The sequence below is a fragment of the Phascolarctos cinereus genome, unplaced genomic scaffold (assembly GCF_003287225.1).
Source record: "Phascolarctos cinereus isolate Bilbo 61053 unplaced genomic scaffold, phaCin_HiC Scaffold_2;HRSCAF=192, whole genome shotgun sequence".
In the NCBI taxonomy this organism is placed as follows: Eukaryota; Metazoa; Chordata; class Mammalia; order Diprotodontia; family Phascolarctidae; genus Phascolarctos; species Phascolarctos cinereus.
Window position 1 is genome coordinate 33,510,978 of NW_027555625.1, and position 23,626 is coordinate 33,534,603.

General features: G+C 36.8%; 1 pseudogene across 1 annotated transcript in view; it reads left to right on the forward strand.

Moving 5' to 3' along the window:
- LOC110196293 (uncharacterized) overlaps positions 1 to 23,626 on the forward strand; it is a 49,028-nt pseudogene that overhangs the window by 5,033 nt on the left and 20,369 nt on the right. Inside the window, exons 4-7 of the transcript XR_013484428.1 lie at positions 4,757 to 4,852; positions 6,837 to 8,156; positions 8,240 to 8,397; positions 11,530 to 11,591. The product of XR_013484428.1 is annotated as an uncharacterized LOC110196293 (transcript). The remainder of the gene's footprint in view (positions 1 to 4,756; positions 4,853 to 6,836; positions 8,157 to 8,239; positions 8,398 to 11,529; positions 11,592 to 23,626) is intronic.

The window sequence follows — 23,626 nt, forward strand, 5'->3', positions numbered from 1 at the left end:
GACCTTCATGTAATAAACTGTCTATTAAAATTTCCCTCCAATTTTCTGCTTTCCTTCTAATCTTGGCTTTATTTGTTTTATTTATACAAAACCTTTTTAATTTAATGTAATTGAAACTGTCCATTTTATACATGGCTTTGCTGTCTGTCTCTTAAAATTGTTCATCTATCCATAAGGCTGATAAGTAATATGTTCAACTTTTTTTTCAGTTACTCATGGTTCAACATCTTTTTCATTGTTTTTTAAAAAACTGTATTTTTGTAATTTTGTATATCATTTTCTGTTGGGTTTGCTTATTTTACACTGTGTCAGTTAATGCATATCTTCCAATGCTTGTCAGAATTCCTCATATTTGTCCTTTTTACCTATGTAAATGACAGTGTGATTCGTATGCTATTTTTTTCCTAATTATACTTTACTGGCGAGAATTCAGTTTGTTTCCAGTTCTTTGCTGCCCCAAAGAGTGCTCTTGTGAATGTTTTTGTGCAGAATCTTGTTATACAGAAATGAATGGCAAGATGGTACAGTGAGAAGAGCCCTGGTTGAAGCCAGAAGGAACTGGGCTCAAAGTGCACATCTACTATTTACTCCCCTTTTGACCTTAAGCAAGTCGCTTTCTGTCTCTGGGCCTCGTTTTTCTAATTTGTAAAATGAGCACATTAGGCTGTAAAAGTCTCTTCCAGGCCTAAATATATGAATTGGAAAGTTATGGTTCTTTAACGTCCTTTTCAGAAGTAAAAAATTGTTTGCACGTGTTTGCTTTTCCTCTTATGGTTCTGGGAGCATTGAACACAGTGGTCTTCATTTCAGAGCTGCCCCTTTGAAGATACGCAACGATTAGGTGAAAAGAGGAAGGTAACTGCCCTAGCTGTGAAGAGAACAGGCTGATTGGTCACAAGAAATGAGCATGTTTAGATCAGGAGAGAAGCCTTGGCACCACGTGATAGCTATCTTCAACCATTCCATTTTCATTGCTTATTTCAGCAAGTAGAAAAGGAATTTGCCAAATTACTGCTTCAGCTCAGAGGGCAGAAGTAGAAAAAAAGACAACACATTGAAAATTTATCTCATTGGAATCATTTACAACAATAAGACTTAAGTAGGTACCTACAAATTGCAAGAATTGTGCAGAGTGCCAAAGGTACAAAGGATGGCAATAATGACTCCTGCTTTTAAGGAGCTTACAAACCAATCAAACAGGAACTATTTTCTAACATTTTATGTCCATTTAATTTTTAATTTATGGAATAAAACAAGCATTCTGGAAATGTATGATTAAAAAACTTGTTCAATATGGGTCTGGTTTTCAGAGAAGACATTGGTTGCTTGAGATGTAGAATCATGAGAACTCCTTATCTCAGTCTTTTTGGATTTGACTGGGTTTCTGGTCAGCATAACCTCAGTTCTTCGGTATTAATGGTCTCTAAACAGCAGGTGTCTGTGTTCTGGTTTTTCAGCCATGTGGGGCTGAGTTCAAACAGTGCAATAGGTTTTTTCCCAATTCCCACAATTGAATAAAATTTTCTCACAAGACAGAAGTTGGACTACACCTGTAATTGAACAGAAACAGAACCGAGCTACCCCCAGAATTCAGTAACAAAATGGAGTTAGTGTGGTTGACTCAGTTACCTCAATTCCCTGTACCACTTGGTGTCCTAATGCCCTGCATTCTGTCACCCTGCTGGCAAGCAGTTTACATTTGAACATTATAGAAGAGCTGTATATGGGTAAGCACCAATGTTTTTATTATTTTAGAAATCAGTGACTTTCAAGGATGTGGCTGTGGAATTCACCCAGGAGGAGTGGGTACAATTGAACCCATCTCAGAAAACGCTGTACAGGGATGTGATGCTGGAGAAGTATAGGAACTTGGTCTTTTTGGGTAAGAACAGCTACCCCTTTGAAGTCTTAATATATACTATGACAGCTTTCAAGATTTTAACAGTTATTCTTTGGCATACAAGAGGAACATATTCCTGATGCTTTTGTAGCCAAGAGACACATTACTTGTATTACCTCTTTCCAGTTTTCTGCTTTCCTTCTAATCTTGGCTTTATTTGTTTTATTTATACAAAACCTTTTTAATTTAATGTAATTGAAACTGTCCATTTTATACATGGCTTTGCTGTCTGTCTCTTAAATTGTTCATCTATCCATAAGGCTGATAAGTAATATGTTCAACTTTTTTTTTCAGTTACTCATGGTTCAACATTTTTTCATTGTTTTTTAAAAAAACTGTATTTTTGTAATTTTGTATATCATTTTCTGTTGGGTTTGCTTATTTTACACTGTGTCAGTTAATGCATATCTTCCAATGCTTGTCAGAATTCTCATATTTGTCCTTTTACCTATGTAAATGACAGTGTGATTCGTATGCTATTTTTTTCCTAATTATACTTTACTGGCGAGAATTCAGTTGTTTTCCAGTTCTTTGCTGCCCCAAAGAGTGCTCTTGTGAATGTTTTTGTGCAGAATCTTGTTATACAGAAATGAATGGCAAGATGGTACAGTGAGAAGAGCCCTGGTTGAAGCCAGAAGGAACTGGGCTCAAAGTGCACATCTACTATTTACTCCCCTTTTGACCTTAAGCAAGTCGCTTTCTGTCTCTGGGCCTCGTTTTTCTAATTTGTAAATGAGCACATTAGGCTGTAAAAGTCTCTTCCAGGCCTAAATATATGAATTGGAAAGTTATGGTTCTTTAACGTCCTTTTCAGAAGTAAAAAATTGTTTGCACGTGTTTGCTTTTCCTCTTATGGTTCTGGGAGCATTGAACACAGTGGTCTTCATTTCAGAGCTGCCCCTTTGAAGATACGCAACGATTAGGTGAAAAGAGGAAGGTAACTGCCCTAGCTGTGAAGAGAACAGGCTGATTGGTCACAAGAAATGAGCATGTTTAGATCAGGAGAGAAGCCTTGGCACCACGTGATAGCTATCTTCAACCATTCCATTTTCATTGCTTATTTCAGCAAGTAGAAAAGGAATTTGCCAAATTACTGCTTCAGCTCAGAGGGCAGAAGTAGAAAAAAAGACAACACATTGAAAATTTATCTCATTGGAATCATTTACAACAATAAGACTTAAGTAGGTACCTACAAATTGCAAGAATTGTGCAGAGTGCCAAAGGTACAAAGGATGGCAATAATGACTCCTGCTTTTAAGGAGCTTACAAACCAATCAAACAGGAACTATTTTCTAACATTTTATGTCCATTTAATTTTTAATTTATGGAATAAAACAAGCATTCTGGAAATGTATGATTAAAAAACTTGTTCAATATGGGTCTGGTTTTCAGAGAAGACATTGGTTGCTTGAGATGTAGAATCATGAGAACTCCTTATCTCAGTCTTTTTGGATTTGACTGGGTTTCTGGTCAGCATAACCTCAGTTCTTCGGTATTAATGGTCTCTAAACAGCAGGTGTCTGTGTTCTGGTTTTTCAGCCATGTGGGGCTGAGTTCAAACAGTGCAATAGGTTTTTTCCCAATTCCCACAATTGAATAAAATTTTCTCACAAGACAGAAGTTGGACTACACCTGTAATTGAACAGAAACAGAACCGAGCTACCCCCAGAATTCAGTAACAAAATGGAGTTAGTGTGGTTGACTCAGTTACCTCAATTCCCTGTACCACTTGGTGTCCTAATGCCCTGCATTCTGTCACCCTGCTGGCAAGCAGTTTACATTTGAACATTATAGAAGAGCTGTATATGGGTAAGCACCAATGTTTTTATTATTTTAGAAATCAGTGACTTTCAAGGATGTGGCTGTGGAATTCACCCAGGAGGAGTGGGTACAATTGAACCCATCTCAGAAAACGCTGTACAGGGATGTGATGCTGGAGAAGTATAGGAACTTGGTCTTTTTGGGTAAGAACAGCTACCCCTTTGAAGTCTTAATATATACTATGACAGCTTTCAAGATTTTAACAGTTATTCTTTGGCATACAAGAGGAACATATTCCTGATGCTTTTGTAGCCAAGAGACACATTACTTGTATTACCTCTTTCCAGTTAAGAAGGTCTTTACTATACCTGGAAATTTAGTTCTTGAATTGTCGATATCCTTGAGAATGTATCCTCCCCTCTCTGTTGCTTCAAATCAATATTTTCTTCGTCATATAAATTGTTCCCCACTGTCTAAGTAGGGAGTGAATCAAATGACCTGTTTTTCCTAAGTCCTATGCAGTAATCCATTGTACCATAATATAGAATATACTTTGGTGGTCCTTTCTGCCATCCTTGAGATCTTCCTAGCATGCCTACTTTTTTTCCAAAGAGGGCTTAAATTAAGTTTGAATTCTTTTATTAAAGTTTATGGATACTTTTTAAAAAAAATATGTAATTTCTCCTCCTGACACCAAAAAAACCCCCCTACTTCTCCCTCCACTCAGCCCTTTGAACCCCACATGTTTTTATGTTTTTGTTTGTTTTTGGCTAGTCAGTGGGATTCATTGACTTGCCCAGGATCACACAGCTAGTAAGTGTCAAGTATCTGAGGTGAAATTTGAACTCAGGTCCTCCTGACTCCAGGGCTGCTGCTCTATCCATTGTGCCACCTAGCTGCCTCTGAGCGCCATATGTTTGAAAGACAAAAATCTGAAACAAAATGAGATAACATAGTGTCTGTGGTAGTGTAGGATACATTCAGCACCCGTATTTCTCCACCTTTCTACTAAGAATTGGAAGGAGTGTTTTATCTATCTGTTCCATGATGGAACTCTAAGATGACACCCTGATATTTTTTCATTTTCAACAACAGGATTTGCAGTTTCCAAACCAGATGAGCTCTACCATTTGGAAAGAAAGGAAGTGTCTTGGATGCCAGAGGCAGATATTCCAGGAAACAGCTGTCCAGGTGACTTCATAAAAACCAAGCAGAATGGTCATTGCAAAATAGTGATGTGTTGGTCATTTTAGGTCAGAGCTCTTGTAAAATGTTGCACAGTGGCCTATCAAAGCTTCTCAGGCCTGTTGAGAGGAGCTGAGACTTTCAAACTTCTTTTTTTATCTCAAGCAGTTACTTTTTTTTATGTATCCCTTTACTGAAATGTACCTCCACTCTGAAAGAAAGTTGTTGCCTTAGTACAGGGTAATTATTTCTCTTGTGTTCATTGAAAATTTTTTTCTCTTAAGCAGGCATTCTCCTGCCTCACTTGTATGAATTCATTCTGCCTTATAACATAATTATGTTGTGTGCTCTTTTTGCTTCTTAGTTCTCTTCTGATATTTTCTTTTGTTTTGTTTTTTAATATGTTGCTTTGCTGCTGTTACTTTTTTAAACATTTAATTAATTAATTAATTAATTAATCCTAACCTCATTCTATCATTTTGTCATTTTCATTTATCAATAATCACTTTCATAAGCTGTTAAAGGTTTAAATTTTTCTCTCCCTCCCCAAGACAGTGTGTAATCTGATACAGGCTATACATATACACATTCCTATTAAACATTTTCACATTATTGATGTTGTAAGGAAGAATTAGAACCAATAGGAGGATCCACTAGAAAGAGAAAACAACAGAGAAGGAAAAAAATAGCAAATAGTATGCTTTGATCTGATTTCAAACTCTGTTGTTCTTTCTTTGGATGTGGATAGCATTTTCCATCATAAGACCTTTAGAGATGTTTTAGATCCTTCCATTGCTAAGAAGGGCTGAGACTATCAACATTAGTCATCACACAATGTGGCTGTTACTATGGGTCCTTTTCCCATTTGTATGATCTCTTTGGGATGCAGCCCTAGAACTACTATTGCTGGGTCAATGTTTATAGCCCTTTAGGCCTAGTTCCAAATTGCAATCCAAAATGGTTGGATCGTTTCACAACTCCACCAACAATGCATTAGTGTTCCCATTTTCCCACATGTTCTCTAATATTTATCATTTTCCTTTTTTATCATGTTGGCCAATCTGATAGGTCTGATGTGGTACCTCAGAGTTGTTTTAATTTGCATTTCTCTAATCAGTGGTGGTTTAGAGCATTTTTTCTTTTTTTTTTTCTTCTCATCTTAGTTGCATTGGCTTTGTGCAAAAACTTTCCTATTTAATGTAATCAAAATGATCTGTTTTGCTTTTTGTAATGTTCTCTATGTCCTGTTTGGTCATGAATTAATTCCTCTGTTCTGCATAGATCTGATAACAAGGAATAGTTTACCTATCAGATATATAGAGCATTTTTTCATATGATTTTGTAGATAGCTTTAATTTCTTCATCTGAGAACTGCCTGTTCATATCCTTTGACCATTTATCAATTGGGGAATGACTTATATTCTTGTAAATTTGACTTAATTCTCTAGCTATTTTAGAAATGAGGCCTTTATCACAAACACTGGCTGTAAAAATTTTGGTTACATTGGCTTTGTGCAAAAACTTTTTAATTTAATGTAATCAAAATTATCCATTCTAAATTTCATAATGTTCTCTATATCTCTTATTTGGCCTAAATTCTTCCCTTCTCCATAGATCTGATAGGTAAACTATTCCTTGCTCTCCCAGTTTGCTTATACTATCAGCCTTTATATCCAAGTTATGTACTCATTTTGACTTTATTTTGATAGATGGTGTGAGATTTTGGTCTATGCCTAGTTTCTGCCATAGTCTTTTCCAATTTTCTGCCATAGTGTTTTCCAATTTTCCCAGCAGTTTTTGTCAAATACTGAGTTCTTATCCCAGAAGCTAGAGCCTTTGGGTAGATAAATTGATTTTTAGTGAAAAACTAGTGAGACTAGCCTTCTCTATTGAGAAGACAAGAGAATAGTTCTAAAAGCTTTGAACAACTAAGAAGCTTAGGAAAGGGTAAAAAAGGGAGGGTTTATCAGCTCTATATTCTTCCTTTCAGAGAGCAGAGAATTTACTGGAGATAAACCTCTTCAATTTAATGAATATAGGACAGCCTTCAGGAGCAAGGAGCATCTTGCTGCGCATCAGAGAATTCATACTGGAGAGAAACCTTATGAATGCAGTGAATGTGGAAAGGCCTTCAGGTATAAAGCAGAACTTAGAGTGCATCAGAGAATTCATACTGGAGAGAAACCTTATGAATGCAGTGAATGTGGGAAGATTTTCAGTAGGAAGTCACATCTTACTATGCATCAGAAAATTCATACTGGAGAGAAACCTTATGAATGTAGCCGATGTGGGAAGGCCTTCAAGAACAAGAGGTACCTTACTCGGCATCACAGCATTCATAGTGGTGAGAAACTTTATGAATGTAGTGAATGTGGAGAGGCCTGTAGGGATAAAACAACTTGTATTGCATCACAGAATTCACACTGGAGAGAAACGTTATGAATGTAGTGAATGTGGGAAAGCCTTCAAGAGGAAATCAGACCTTACTGTTCATCAGAGAATTCATACTGGAGAGAAACCTTATGAATGCAGTGAATGTGGGAGGATTTTCAGTAGGAAGTCACATCTTAGTGTGCATCAGAAAATTCATACTGGAGAGAAAACTTATGAATGTAGTGAATGTGGGAACGCCTTCAGGAGTAATACAAAACTTAGAGTGCATCAGAGAATTCATATTGGAGAGAAACCTTATGAATGTAGCCAATGTGGAAAGGCCTTCAAGAACAAGAGGTACCTTACTCGGCATCACAGCATTCATACGGGAAAGAAGCCTTATGAATGTAGTGAATGTGGAAAGGCCTTCAGGTTTAAGACACAACTTGTAGTGCATCACAGAATTCACACTAGAGAGAAACCTTGTGAATGTGGGAAGGCTTGTAGGGATAAGACACAACTTATATTTCATCACCAAATTCATACTGGAGAAAAACCTTATGAATGTAGTAAATGTGGGAAGGCCTACAGAATTAAGACACTACTTACCATGCATTGGAGAGTTCATACTGGTGAGAGACCATATGAATGTAGTGCGTGTGGAAAAGCATTCAGATATAAGGGACAACTTACAATGCATCACAGAATTCATGCTGAAGCAAGCTTTATGAATGTAGTAAATGTGGAAAGGCCTTCTGAAACAAGGAGTGCCTTCCTCAGCATCAGAGAATTTATACTGGAGAGAAACCTTATGAATGTAGTGAATGTGGAAAGGCCCTCAGGAACAAGAAGTGCCTTGCACAGCGTCAGAGAATTCATACTGGAGAGAAACCTTATGAATGTAGAAAATATGGAAAGGCCTTCCAGAGGAAGGACCATCTTAGTAGTCTCAGAGGATTCATGCTGGAGAGATGCTTTATGAATGTAATGAACATGGAAATGCCTACAAGAGAAAGAAATATCTTACTGTACACCAGACAATTCATACTTAAAACATCCTTAATAAATGTAAGGAGTGTGGGAAGGCTTTCCCCTAGAAGTCAGATCTTATTTGACATCAAAAAAGTCATACTGAAGAGAAACTTTATGGATGTAATGAATGTGGGAACACCTTCAGAGTGAGGATCCAGCTTACTCAACACCAAAGAATTCGTTCAGGAAAGAAATCTTAAGAGTGCAATGCATGTAGATTGGCCTTTAGATGGAGGACACTACTTTATATCCATCAGAGAATTCATCCTCAGGGGGGCGGAGCCAAGATGGCAGAGTGAAAGCAATGACTTGCTTGAACTGTCCTCCAAATCCCTCCAAATACTCATTAAAAATGGCTCTAAACATATTCTGAAGCAGCAGAACCCACAAAAAGACAGAGTGAAACAAATTTCCAGCCCAAGACAATCTGGATGATCGATCAGAAAGGTGTATCGTGCTGGGCTGGTAGCGCAGCACAGTGCGGTGTGAGTACGCAGGCCTTAGCAAACCTGGAGCGGTCCTCAGAGGACTGAATCGTGGGCAGCTGTGGAGGTTTCCAGACTCCTCAATCCACCAATGCCAAAGACAACTTACAAGGTCAGTGGGAAAAGTCTGTGTCAGTGCTGAGAAAGGAAGGCGGGGTTTCAGCTCCATTCCCCAAGAGTGTGGCCCTGTGGGGGGGGCAGCTGCGGCCCACAGACTGAGGGGGAATCCAGTGGCTGATCAGAGAGGGATTGCAGGGATCTCTTTGCCAGTGCTGAGGCAGGAGTCTCTTGCTTTGTCTGTGTTTGGATCTGGGCCACAGTTCTGGGCAGTGGTACTGGGGTGAGGAGGAACGCTGGCTTGGTGGAGCTTGTAGTGGTTGTAGAGAGGAGCCCCCTCCTCACAGTTACAGGACAGAAAGGAGTACTTGTAGTCACAGGGCAGGAAAGGAGTTAACACCTCGCCCCTTATCATACCACCTTGGAAGAACTGAAAATTTACAGGGCCCTACAAGTATCTCTGAAAACAGCTGTTCAAATCCCCAAAGCTTGGGAAAGTACATTCTCCACATTGGAAGCAGATTTGTACCTTAACAAAGAGTTTAAAACTCAAGTAATTAGCCGGGATCATGAGCAAGCAGAGCAAAAAGAGTCAGACTATATTATCTTACTTTGGTGACAAAGAAGATCAAAATATACAACCAGAAGAAGACAACAAAGTCAAAGCCCCTACATCCAAAGCCTCCAAGAAAAATATGAATTGGTCCCAGGCCATGGAAGAGCTCAAAAACGATTTTGAGAAGCAAGTTAGAAAAGTAGAGGAAAAACTGAGAGTGATGCTAAAGGAGACCCCAAAAAACACTAAAGAAAATAACACCTTAAAAAATAGCCTAACCCAAATGGCAAAAGAGGTCCAAAAAGCCAATGAGGAGAAAAATGCCCTAAAAAGCAAAATTGGCCAGATGGAAAAAGAAGTCCAAAAGCTTACTGAAGAAAATACTTCCTTAAAAATTAGAATAGAGCAATTGGAAGATAGTGACTTTGTGAGAAATCACGACACAGTAGAACAAATCCAAAAGAATGAAAAATTAGAAAACAGTGTGAAATATCTCATTGGAAAAACAACTGACCTGGAAAATAGATCCAGGAGAGAGAATTTAAAACTTATTGGACTATCTGAAAGCCATGATCAAAAAAAGAGCCTAGACACCATCTTTTAAGAAGTTATCAAGGAAAACTGCCCTGATATATTAGAACCAGAGGGCAAAATAGAAATCGAAAGAATCCACAGATCTCCTCCTGAAAGAGATCCCCAAAGGAAAACTCCTAGGAATAATGTAGCCAAATTCCAGAGTTCCCCAGTCAAGGAGAAAATATTACCAGCTGCCAGAAGGAAACAGTTCAAGTACTGTGGGGGAACACAATCAGGATAACACAAGATTTAGCAGCTTCTACATTAAAGGACTGCTGGGCATGGAATATAATATTCTGGAGGGCAAAGGAGATAGGATTACAACCAAGAATCACCTACCCAGCAAAACTGAGGATAATCCTTCAGGGGACAAAATGGTCATTCAGTGAAATAGAGGACTTTCAAGCATTCCTGATGAAAAGACCAGAACTGAATAGAATATTTGACTTTCAAATACAGGACTCCAGTGGAACATGAAGAGGTAAACAGGAAAGAGAAATCATAAGAGACTTATTAAGGTGGAACTGTTTACATTCCTGCATGGAAAGATGATATTTATAACTCATGAGACCTTTGTCAGTATCAGGGTAGTTGGAGGAAAAAAATTATATGTATGTATATGTAGATAGATAGACAGAGGGCACAGGGTGAGTTGAAGATTAAGGGGTCATATCTGGAGAATAAAATGAAGGGATGAGAGAGGATTATATTTGGAGAAGAAGGAAGGGAGAGGTAGAATGGGGTAAATTATCTCAAAAAAAAAACAACAGAAAAGTCTCTTGCAGTGGAGGGGAAATGGGGGAAGGTGAGAGGGAATGAGTGAATCTTATTCTCATAGGATTTGGCTTAAGGAGGGAATAACATACACATTCAATTGGGTATGGAAATCTGTCTTACCCTACAGGAAAATAGGTGAGGAAAGGGGACAAGAGAGCAGAGGGATGATAGACAGGAGGGCAGATTGGGAAAGGGGTTAATCAGAAGTAAATACTTCTGAGGAAAGACAGGGCCCAAAGAAAGAATAGAATAAATGGGAGGGCAGGATAGGATTAAGGGAAATAGAGTTAGTTTTTCACAACATGTCTACTATGGACCTGTTTTACATAACTGCACATGTACAACTTATATTGAGTTGCTTGCTTTTTCAATGAGGTGGGTGGGGAGGGAGCAAGAGAGAAAATTTGAAAGCTAAAGTTTTAAAAACATATGTTAAAAAAAATGTTTTCACATGCTACTGGGAAATAAATATAGGTAATGGGGTACAGAAGTCTATCCTGCCCTACAGGAAAATAGAAGGGGAAGGGGATAAGAGAAGGGGAGAGAGATAGAAGAGAGAACAGTAGGGGAAGGGATATTCAGAATGCATGCCATCTTGGGGTGGGGGGAGGGGGGAGATGGGGTGAAAATTTGGAACTCAAAAACTTGTGGAAGGGAATGTTGAAAACTAAAAATAAATAAATATTTAAAAAAAGAGAGAATTCCTCCTGGCGAGATTTGTAAGGAGTTTGGGAAAGCATTCCATTGCAATTCAGATCTTTAAGACATCCAAAATTCATGTTGGAGAAAAACCTTATGTGTGTAGTGAATATGGGAAGGCCTTCAAGAAGAAGCCACATCTTACTGGGTATCAGAGAATTCATACTGGATAAATTCTTTATGAATGTGAGTAGTGTGGGAGGCCTTCCATCACAAATCAGCTCTTTCTCAACTTGAAATAATTCATGGCTTTTGAATGTAATGTAAAAGGGAAGGTGGTGTTATAGAGCAGACCTGGAACACTTTCACTTATGTTTCCACCCAGGTGGATTGATTTGGGACCCACTTAGGAACTCTGGGACATGGAGAAATATGAATAAATGTACCTTTCATTAATATGATTAAAAGTGTTCCTTTTGGATGCACATATATCCAAAAGGTGTACTATTAATCATACGTACATCACACACATCCAAAGACGAGTCAGCATTTTGTGTCGTGGGTATAAATTAAATTCCTCTCCAACAAAATCAAAGGTAAATTTGCCTTGTTGCCTCTGGTATTTTACTTATCGCTAGATATGATGGCTGTAGAAGTAAGAAAAGAAAAAGAATGAGTAAACGAAGGTAAAGAAGAAACAAAATGATTACTTTTTGCAGATAAGATAGTATATTTAAAGACCCTGGAGAGACAATGAAAATTTAATTAAAATAATTATTAAATTTAGCAATATTATACATGTCTACGGAAAGCATGAACATTTCTATATCACACCAATAAAACTCAGCAAGAAGAGATAGAAAAAGAAATTACTTTTACCAAAACTACAGAATATATAAAATATTTGAGACCTTACCTACCAAGATACACATAAGAACTTTTTGAATGAAACTATTAACCAATGTTTAAAGAAGTAAAGGCAAACCTAAATAATTGGAAAACTATTATTTGTTCTTGGATAGGATGAGCCTTTCTTACCAAAATGATAACAGTATTTGAACTAATTTTTTTTTCAGTGCCACACCACTCAAACTATCAGAAGGTTATTTTATAAAGTGAGAGAATATAATAAGAAAATTCTGATGGAGAAAGAAAAGCCAAGAATCTCAGGGAAAATGAAGGGGGGGAAATGTGTACAAAGGAGACTGAGCAGTGACAAATCTCAAACAATACTACAAAGCAGTATTTCTCAAAATAATTTCATCCTGGTTTAAAAATAGATCCTTCAGGAGAACATTAGGAATACCAACAGCAGAGAGGAAACTAGTAGACTAGAATTCAGTGAGCACAAAGACCCAACTTGGTGGGACAAAGATTCAATATTTGATAAAACATTGCTAGCAAAATTGTATGGTAATATGGAAGAAGTGAGCTTTAGACCAAAAGCTCCCACCTTGTAAGCTCTGAATAGGTGTGTGATCTAGGCATAAAAGATCACATCATAAACACATTAGAGCAACGTGGAAAAATTACCTATAACATACACAGGAGAAACTCATGACCAAACAAGAATCACAGAAGATGAATTGGATAATTTTTATGAAAATTTAAATGTTTTGTACAAAAAATTTAATAAAGCTTAGATTGAAAGAGAAACATTTGTGGGTGGGGCAGATGTTTTTCTAGCCAGTTTAATAAAAACTTCCAACATATATAAGGAATTGATTCAGATGTATAGGGATGAGAACCATTCCTCAATTTGTGGATGGACTAAGGATATGAACATCAGTTTCCCAAGGGAAAAACAATATCTATATCTATATGTATAGATATAGATATAGATATCTCCATGTAATATGATACTCCAAATTATTACTAGTTGAAGGATGCGAATTCAAGCAATTTTAAGGCTCCATCTCAGAAGCATCAGATTGACAATGGTGATAAAAAATAAGGAACAGGAAGAAATTGGAGGGGTTATAGGGGAAAAGCATATGCATGAATTATTGGAGGAGCTATGAATGGGTCTAACCATTCTAAAAAGAAAATTTTGAAAATATCTCCCCATGGTTACTAAATAGTACATGACTTTTGGCTTAGATATCCCACTACTAGACCTGTATTCTACGGAGATTAAGAAAGGAGGGAAAAGGATTACACACACACACATATATGTTTGGAACAGTGCTTTTTGTGACAGCAAAGAAAAAAAATTGGGAATGACAAATTGTACAATGTGTATTTAATGGGATACTTTTATGCTATAAGAAATGAGGAAATAGGTGATTTAAAAGAGACATGGAAAGATTTATATGAACTGATGCTGAGTAAAGTGAGAAAAGCCAAAAGAACAATTATAAACTAGCAATAGTACTAGAAAAAGAAACAAATTTTAAAACTCTAAGATTTCTTTTGTTGTTGTTGTTGTTGTTGTTTTAGGCCGTTTGGGTTAAGTGACTTGCCCAGGATCATGCAGCTAGTAAGTCTCAAGTCTGAGGCCAGATTTGAACTTCAGTCATCCTGACTTCAGAGCCTGTGCTCTATCCACTGTGCCACCTACCTGCCCCTAAAGCGGTAAGATTTCTAATCAACTGAATGGCCATCCACAACCCCAGAGAACTCATGATGAGACACACTGTGGATTTTGGGGAAAAACACATAATTTTCCTTGATTTTTGAAAAATCTTCTTGAGACCAAAGCCCTTATTGCATAGATGAGGACTGAACTGAAGCGTACAGAGAAGAAATGACTTGCCTAGAATCACACAGCTACTAAATTTCTAAGGTGAGTTTTAAAAATAAGTCTTATTCCAAGTCCAGGACTGTATGCATTGTACTACGCTGACTCTCAGATGCAGTAACAAATATTCTCCAGCAGTCTCCCATCCACATGTTATTGAAGCCTGACCCTGCTTAGCTTCTGGAATGATGTGAGGTCAGACACTTTCAAGGAGGTATAGTCACATGTGTAAGACACATCCAGGATGATGTGAATATAGATAAAAGACACCCACAAGAAAGTGATTTGAATCCAGGAGTGCAGAGTACAGTGGATTAGCATCTATCACCTTAACCTCTCTTCCAACTTGTCCCAGTTTTCCTTGTCATCTAGAACATAAAAGATGCCATAGTTCCTTCCTCCAAGTATTCCCTTCACTCAAGATCAGAGGATTTAGAATGGCTCACAAATGAAGATGCCCTCAAAGCATTTGTTTTTACAAATGAAGAAAATGAAGCCAGAGATATGTATTGACAGGGCCAATCTCACATACTCAATCCATCTTTCTTATGGTTTATAGGTTTCTGCTTATATTCAAAAGAAGATCCTTTCCCTATGTATGCTCCCTGTGACCAAACAAGGAGTGGTTGCAGGCCAGGATTCTATGACCCAGACCTAGCCCAGCTGGAATTAATTCCACCACCATTCACCAAATTACCTGGAACTCACAGAGGGAGGTATGGAGGGCTGTGGTCCTTGGGGAAAAGTGGCCATATCTACTAGGCATGTTGGTACAGTGAACAGAGGATCACATCTGCAGCCAGGAAGACCCGATTTCAAATCCAGGCTTAGAAAATTGCACTAGGTGGGTGACCAAGGGCATGTTGCTTCATCTCTGCCTCAGCTTCCTCATCTATAAAATGGAAATGTTAAAAACACATATCTCCCACGGTGGGTGTGAGGATAAAATGAGATATTCATTGTAGAGTGCTTAGGATAATGCCTGGTATATATTAGGCATTATATCCATGTCAGCTATTATTATTTTTATTTGTTTATAAGCTTGTGGTCTATTTAGCACATTCCTGTGCACACTTCTTTTACCTGGTGAGGAGGGTACATTAACAATAAAAAGAAAAGGGAATCTGTCCTTTCTAATAGCACAATAAATTTTGAGTGGATCGGTGATTTCACCATCTGACTGATTTGATTTGGTTTTTAGTCTACAAAATGGGCTTAACAGAAGCACCTTCTACTCAGGGTTGTTGTGAGGGCCAAATGAGATGGTATATTTGAAGCTCTTAGCACAGTTCCTAGCACATAACAGGAGCTGTATAAATGCTTATTTCCTCCCTCCCCTTTATTGTTTCCCTGAAATATTGGATTGATCCAAGGCGTTTCCAGCAGTGGATTAGTGTACCTGTCTTCCTACAGCTCATTCAACACTGAGGTTTTTACATCTTTTAGCATCTTTGTTAATTTTAGGGATGCACTTTGGGGAGAGCTCAGGCAAGTCCCTGCCTTTACTGTGCCATCTTGGGTCTACCCCTCCATTTAAAAAAAAAAAATTGAGTCCCAAATTCCTTCTCTCCCCTCCAGAAAAGCAATTTGTTTTAAATTATACATTTCAACTTTTCTGTTGAACAATTTGGAGCTGTGCCCAAAGGGGATAAAACTGTTCATACTCAGCAACCACTACTAGTTCTGTAGCCCAAAGAGAAAAAAGGGGGGGGGGAGATCTACTTTTGCAAAAATATTTATAGCAGCTCTTCTTCTGGTGGCAGGGAATTGGAAAATGAGGGAATGCATCTCAGTTTGAGAATGGCTGGACAAGTTTTGGTATATGATCACAATGGATTATTAGTGTGGTATAAGAAATGAGAAGCAGGATGATTTCAGAAAAACCTGGAAAGATTTACATGAGCGGATGAGAGGTGAAGTGAGCAGAACCAAGAGAACATTGTATAGAGTAAGAGCAAATATTTTATAATGAACAACTGTGAATGACTTAGCAGTTCTCCATAATACACTGATCCAAGATAATCCCAAAGGACTTATGATGAAAAGTACTATCCACTACTAGAGAAAGAACTGATGAAGGGTCCTTCTTTCCTTTCTTCCTTCTGCTTTCTTCCACAAAATGAATAATATGGAAATATGTTTATGTGATTGCACGTGTATAACTTATATAAAATTATTGACCATCTCAGAGAGGAGTGAGGGGAGGGAGAGATAGAATTTGGAACCTACAACTTTAAAAATACAAAGTTAAAATTGTTTTCAATGTTAATGAAGGAGGGGATAAAATTTTATCTTAAAATAAAAACAACAAAGTTGAAAATTTAAATATAAAAGAAGAGATCAAGAAAACTGAAAATAAAAACACATTGATATGTTAAAACTTGGAGTTATGGCTTTTTGAAAACAAAATAATACATGAATCATTAGCTAATTTGACTGAAAAGAAAACAGTAAACCAAATTGCCAGTATCAAAGTAAAAAAAAAAAGAAAAAATAACAATGAAGAAATAAAGAATATTTTTAGAAACTATTTTGTTCAATTTTATGACAACAAAACCAACAACTTAAATGAAATGGGTGAATACTTGTAAGAAGTAAAATGTCCAGATTAACAGAACAGGAAATACCCATCCTATTTTTTTAAGTTGACAAAAATCGAGTGGGAAAGCAGACACATTGATGCACATTGATCTTTCTGTGGGGAGAAGTGGGAACGTCTGGTCTGAAAAGGGCAGACCCCCCCCCGCATGACCCCTCACTCTCCTGCTTCTCCTTTCCTCCCCAGCTCTACCTTCTGTGGCCTCTGCTCTGCCACAGGAGGACAACCTGGAGGAAGAGGGAATGGCTTCTTCCCTGACAGCCAGGCTCAGGAAGGTGAGTGCCACTGACTGCTTTCCTGAAATGTTGTCTCAGGCCAGAGACCATGGGACAGGTTTCTTTCTCCTGTGCTGTAACACTAGAAATTGTGGGCATCAGAGAATCATATTTAGAGCTGCAAGATACCATAGAGACTGATTTATCTTCTCCCCATTAAAAAAACCCAACAATATATTTGTTATTTTTAGAGAACAATTAGAAACGTTTCTTATTTTTTCTATAAGGCTTTGTGCTATTTCATCACAGACATTTCAAGGCAAAGGCTTCTTTCCTTCACCCTCCAAAATTTAATCCTCTTTTATACCAAAAACGTAGTCGCACAAAAATATCAGTGATAATAACTTTACCTGACAGTTCATAATGATCTCTATCTTCTCTACTATTGGAAGGGGTAATTTTTTTGAAAATTTTATTTTTAATTTATGGAATAAAACAAGCATTTCCATCATGCAGTATAATGAAAAAGATTTATTTTACATAAAACTGCAAATGTTCTATGTACAACTTGCTATTCCTTTCAAATAAACAATAAAATTATCATGTAAAGATCTTTTTCTTCCCATCCCTCTTCCACTCTAAAGATGCTTACCATTGGACACAAATTAGGTGTGTGTTTATATAATGTATGTTCATATATGAAAATTATTCTCTACATATCTTAGCTTATCAGTTCTTTCTCTGGATGGAGGTAGCGTCTTTCTTCATATGTAATAGATGAAATAAGTTTTTCACCCAAAGTTGTTCTTAATACAGTGCTACTATGTACAATATTCTCTTGGCTCTGCTCATTTTTTCACTTTCATTATTTCATGCAAATCTTTCATTATTTCTAAAATCATGTAGCTCATCATTCTTCTACCACAGTAGTATTTCATCACAATCATATACCACAATGCCTGATAAATGGGCATCCTTACAATAGCCAGTTCTTACCCACCAGAAACACAACTGTTATAAACATGTGGTTCTTTTCCTTTTTTCCTAATTATCTTTGTAAATAGACCATGTGGTGGTATTGCTGGGTTATTTGGGCATAGTTCCAGATTGCTCTCCAAAATAGTTGGATCATTTTACAATCACACAGACAGAATTGGTGTCCTAGTTTTTCCTCATCCCCTCCAACATTTGTCACTTTCCCCATCTATCATTTTAGCTAATCTGTTAGGTGTAAAGTGATATCTCTAGTTTGTTTTAATTGACACTTCTCTAAACTGTAATGATTTAGATTATTTTCATATGACTATAAATTGTTTTGATTTCTTCTTTGGAAAACTGCTGTTCATATCCTGTGACCATTTATTAATTGGGGAATGATTCTTATTCTTATACGTTTGACAAAGTTCTTTATATATTTTAGATATGAGACCTTTAATAGACTGTGTGTAAAAATTTTCCCCCAATTTTCTGCTTTGCTTCTAATCTTGGCTGTTTTTCTTTTATTTATATAGAACCTTTTTTAATATAATGTAATAAAAAATATCCATTTTATACCTGACTTTACTATCTCTTGTTAATTTATAAATTGTTCACCTATCCATAAGTCTGATAAATAATATGTTCAACTTTTTTTCAGTTATTCATAACTCATGGGTTTTTTAATTATATTTTTGTAATTTTATCTTAAAATAAAAACAACAAAATTGAAAATCTAAATATAAAAAAAGATCAAGAAAACTGAAAGTAAAAACACATTGCTGTGTTAAAACTTGGAGTTATGGCTTTTTGAAAACAAAACAAAATAACACATGAATCACTAGCTAATTTGACTGAAAAGAAAATGGTAAACCAAATTGCCAGTATCAAAGTAAAAAAAAATGAAAAATGAAAATCAATGAAGAAATAAAGAATATTTTTAGAAACTATTTTGTTCAATTTATGACAACAAAACCAACAACTTTAATGGATGAATACTTGTAAGAAGTAAAATGTTCAGATTAACAGAACAGGAAATACCCATCCCATTTTTTGGATGTGGGAAAGCAGACACATTGACGCACTATTGGGAGAATTGTAAATTGCTCCAGTTGCTATGGAAAGCAATTTGTAACTATGCTCAAGAAAGTACTACCCTGTATATAACCTTTGGTCTTTCATCAGGACTGTATCCCAGAGAGATCAAAGAGAGAAAAGACACACACATCAACAATATTTATATCATTTCTTTTTGTAGTGACAAAGAACTGGAAAACAAAGGAGGTGTATTTCAGTTGGGGAAAGACAGAAAAATTATGGTATATTAATACAATAGAATATTATTTTGGTTTTTGAAAAATGAAGAGACAGTTCTAAAGAAACCCAGGGAAAACTTATATGTGGGTGATACAGAGATGAATGAGGAGAATTTATGCTATGCCATCAATGTTGTAATACACAAGGCATTCTGAAGAACTTCCAACTCAACACAGTGATCAACCATGATTTTAGCATATCAATAACCAGGAATGCTGCTTACCTTGTGAGAGAGGTCATGGACTAAGGAGAAGGGTGAGACTTGCATTTTGGGGTGTAGTCAATGTGGGAACTTGTATTGCTTGACTCTGCTTAGTGTAAGAATTTGGTGTTTCTTTGCTTTTTATTTCCAGCATATGTTATGAGGCATAAAATTGTCCAACATACAGTAAAAGAAATGGAGGCAGAGCTCTGAGCCAGTGGCCCTTTATTAAAGGGTCTGTGGTGCCCTGTCAGGAAATGGACCTTAGCTCTTCCTCACAATGTGAAGCAGGCCCTTCCCGCAGGGCTTTAGTTGTATAGTGCTTCATTCCCAGACAATACAGATGAGGGAAAACTAAAACACAGCCTCACTGGTTGATACACCCTCCCCTTGACCCTCCAGGAGGATCTACAGAAAACACAGAATCCCACTGCTTGACAAATGGACTAATGAGCAGACCTTGATGGACCTAGCTTGACCTCTCAGGAGGTTCTGATGACCACACCCATAGACTGGTAGAAAGGCAAGCCACAGGCTGGCAACCAGGGCTACTGGTTGGTCCAGTGCTCATGGTCATCCCTCCATATGGGGCAATAGAGGGGTGACAAGGGCCAAAGGGGCAACACAAGTAGCTGGGGAACTTTCCATATAATTGAGTTACCTCCACCATGCTGAGCTTGGTCACCATGGGGTGGATGTCCTCCAGTTAGCTTCCTGCGATTAGGCAAGTGAACTTACAATCTTCAGCTCACAGCTCTGAGGCCCAATATCACAAGAAAACAGACAAAACCCCCCCCCCATCAAAATAAAATAAACATGCCTAAATCTGCATTCAGAGTCAGTCAGTCAGTTCTTTCTCAGGATATGAATAGCATTTTTCATCATAAATCCCTCAGAACCGTCTTAGATGACTCCATTGTTGGGAACAGCGAAGTCCTTCACAGTGATCATTGTACATCATTGCTGTTATTGTGCATGATGTTCTGGTTCTGCGCACTTCACTTTGCATCAGTTCATAGAAGTTTTCCCAGCTTGTTCTGAAGCCATCCTGCTCATCATGTCTTCTAACAGAGCAGTATTCCATCACAATCGTATACCACAACGTGTTTGGCCAGTTCCCAATGGTTGGGCATCTCCTTGATTTCAAATTCTTTGCCTCCAGAAAAAGAACTGCTACCAATATTTTTGTACATATTAGTTCTTTTTATTTTCCTTGATGTCTTTGTGACACAGACTTAGCAATAGTATTGCTGGGTCAAAAGGTATGCAAAGTTTGAGAGCCCTTTGGGAACAATTCCCAATTATTCTCCAGAATGATTGCAGCAGTTCATAATTCCACCAACAGTCAATTAGTATCCCAATTTTTCATCATTCTCCTCCCATCAGCCTTTGTTGTTTTCCTTTTCCGTCATATAAGCCAATCTGATAGGTATGAAGTAGTAACTCTGAGTTGTTTTAATTTGTATTTCTCTAATCATTAGTGATTTAGAGCATGTTTTCATACGACCAAAGATAACTATGAGTTCTTCTTTTAGAAACTGCCTGTTCACATATCCTTTCAGAATTATCAATTGGGGAATGATTTGTTCTGAATTTTTTACTGTATGTATTTGAGAAGTGAGGTCTTTATCACAGAAACTTGCTATAAAATAGTTTTCTGAGTTTCCTGCTCTCCTTCTAATCTTGGCTGCATTCATTTTGTTTGTGCAAAAACTTTAATGTAATCAAAAGGATCCATTTTATATTCTATGATGCTCTGTATCTCTTATTGGGACACAAATTCTTCCCGTATTCAGAGATCTAACACGTAAATTTTCCATGCTCCTCTAATTTACCCATGGTATGACCCTTGATGTCCAAATCGTGTACCCATTTTGACTATATCTTTGTATATGGTATGTGAAATGTTGGTCACTACCTAGTTTCTGCCAACCTGCTTTCCAGTTTTCCCACCAATTTTGTCAAATAGTGAGTCCTGGTCCCAATAAATCCATGTTTGGATTTATCTAACAATAGATTAACACCGTCATTTACTACTGTGTATTGTGGAACTAATCTATTCCATTGATCTGCCACTGTGTTTCTTAGTCAGTACCTAATTATTTTGTTTTGTTTTTTGGTGAGGCAATTGGGGTTAAGTGACTTGCCCAGAGTCACACAGCTAGTAAGTGTGATGAGTCTGAGGCTGGATTTGAACTCAGGTCCTCCTGACTCTAGGGCCAGTGCTCTATCCAGTGTGCCACCCAGTTGCCCCAGTACCTAATTATTTTGATGATTACTGTTTTCTAATACAATATGAAATGCAATAATGCTATGGCACCTTCACATTTTTTTTCCCATTGATTCTGTTGAAGTTCTTGGCCTTTTGTTTTTCTGGATCAAAATCAGAAATGGGGAACTTTATCTTATCACAAAGGCACACAAGGAAGAGTTGTTAAAATGTAGGGGCAAATGGGGAGAGGGTGACCAGACATCTCTTGAACCTTTTATCTGAACTGGTTCAAAGAGGAAAAAATATATATACACAATCAGTAGGATATGGAAATCTGTCTTACCTAACAGACAATTCAGGGGAGAAAGGGCAAAGAAAAAGGGATGGGTAATAAGAGGGAGGCAGTGGTCAGAAACAAATCTGACATTTAAGGAAGGGACAGGGTAAATACAAAGAGTGAAGGTTAAATAGAAGATTATTGAATGGAAGGAAATACCCAGTTTGCAATCTTTGAATGTGAATGGGATGAACTCACTCTTAAACAGAAGTAATAGAAGAATGGATTAGAAACAAGAATCTGAAAAGATATCGTTTCCAAGAGATGCACCTGAAACACAAAGATACATGCAGGATGTATTTTGCTTGAGGTAAAATGAAAAAACATAACAAAACAAACAGAGTTAGCAGTCATGATCTCAGGCAAAGCAAAAGTAATGATCAATTTGATTAAAAAAAATAATCAAGGCAAGTACATTTTGCCAAAAGATACCATGAATATCAATAGAAACATATATGCACCACGTGGTATAGTATTTTTACATGAAAAGTTAAATGTGTTTCAGTAGAAAATAGACAGTAAAATTATGTTAGTGGGGGACCTCAATTTACCCTTTTCAGACCTAGATAAATGTAACCATTAGATAAACAAGAGACAAGTTAAGGAGTTGAATAGAATTATAGAATATTTATACATGATAGACCTCTGGAGAATATTAAATGAGAATGTAAAGGATAATGCCTGTTTCTCTGTTGTACATGGCACCTTCCCTAAAACTAACCATGTTATTAGGAACTAAAAACCTTAAAATCCATCCAACAAAAGCAGAAATAGTAAATGGACCTTTTCCAAACCATAATATGATAAAAATTATTTTTAACAAAATTTGAAGCATGAATGAACAATTAACTGGAGCCTAGGTAAATTAATCCTAAAATATGAGTTGGCAAAGAAGAAATGGTAAAAACAGTTGATTTCATTCAAGATGTGACAGAAGTGAGAAAACATACCAAAATATATGGGATGCAGCCAAAACAGCAGTTACTGGAAGTTTTATATCTCTAAATTTTTCGATGAGTAAAAGAGAGAGAAAGAGCAGAATAATAAATTTAGCCTGCAACTAAAAAAAAAAACCTAAAAGAAATTAAATATCCCAAATTAAACACTGAAATGGAAATTATGAAAATCTAATGTAGGATTAATAAAATTGAATGTGAAGAAACCGTTGGACTAGTAAATAAAACTAGGAGCTGGTTTTATTTTAAAAATATATAAACCAATGAATAATTTCATTTCTCAAAACAGTTTGCCAGTGTCAAGAAAGCAAAGGGTAAACCAGTGAAGATGAAATTAAAGCATGTATTTGGAGCTATTTTACTGTACTATATGCCAATAAAACTGAAAACAGAAGTGAAATGCATATTTACAAAAATAAATTTCCTAGAGTAGCAGAAGAGCACATAGAATGCCTAAGTAGCCTTATATTAGAAAAGGAAATTGGACAAGCCACAAATGAGTTTGCTAAGAAAAGAAACACAGGAGCAGATGGATTGATAAGCAAATTGTACTCAATATTTTTAATGATGATTTAATATCATGCAATTCCAGTATCATATAAACTCTTTGAAAAAAGTATAGACATCCTATCATATTTCTTTTATGACATAAAAAAGTTTGATGCCTAAAGTAGAAAGAACAAAAACAGAGGAAAAAGAAAACTAGAAACCAATTTTCCGAATGAGTATTGA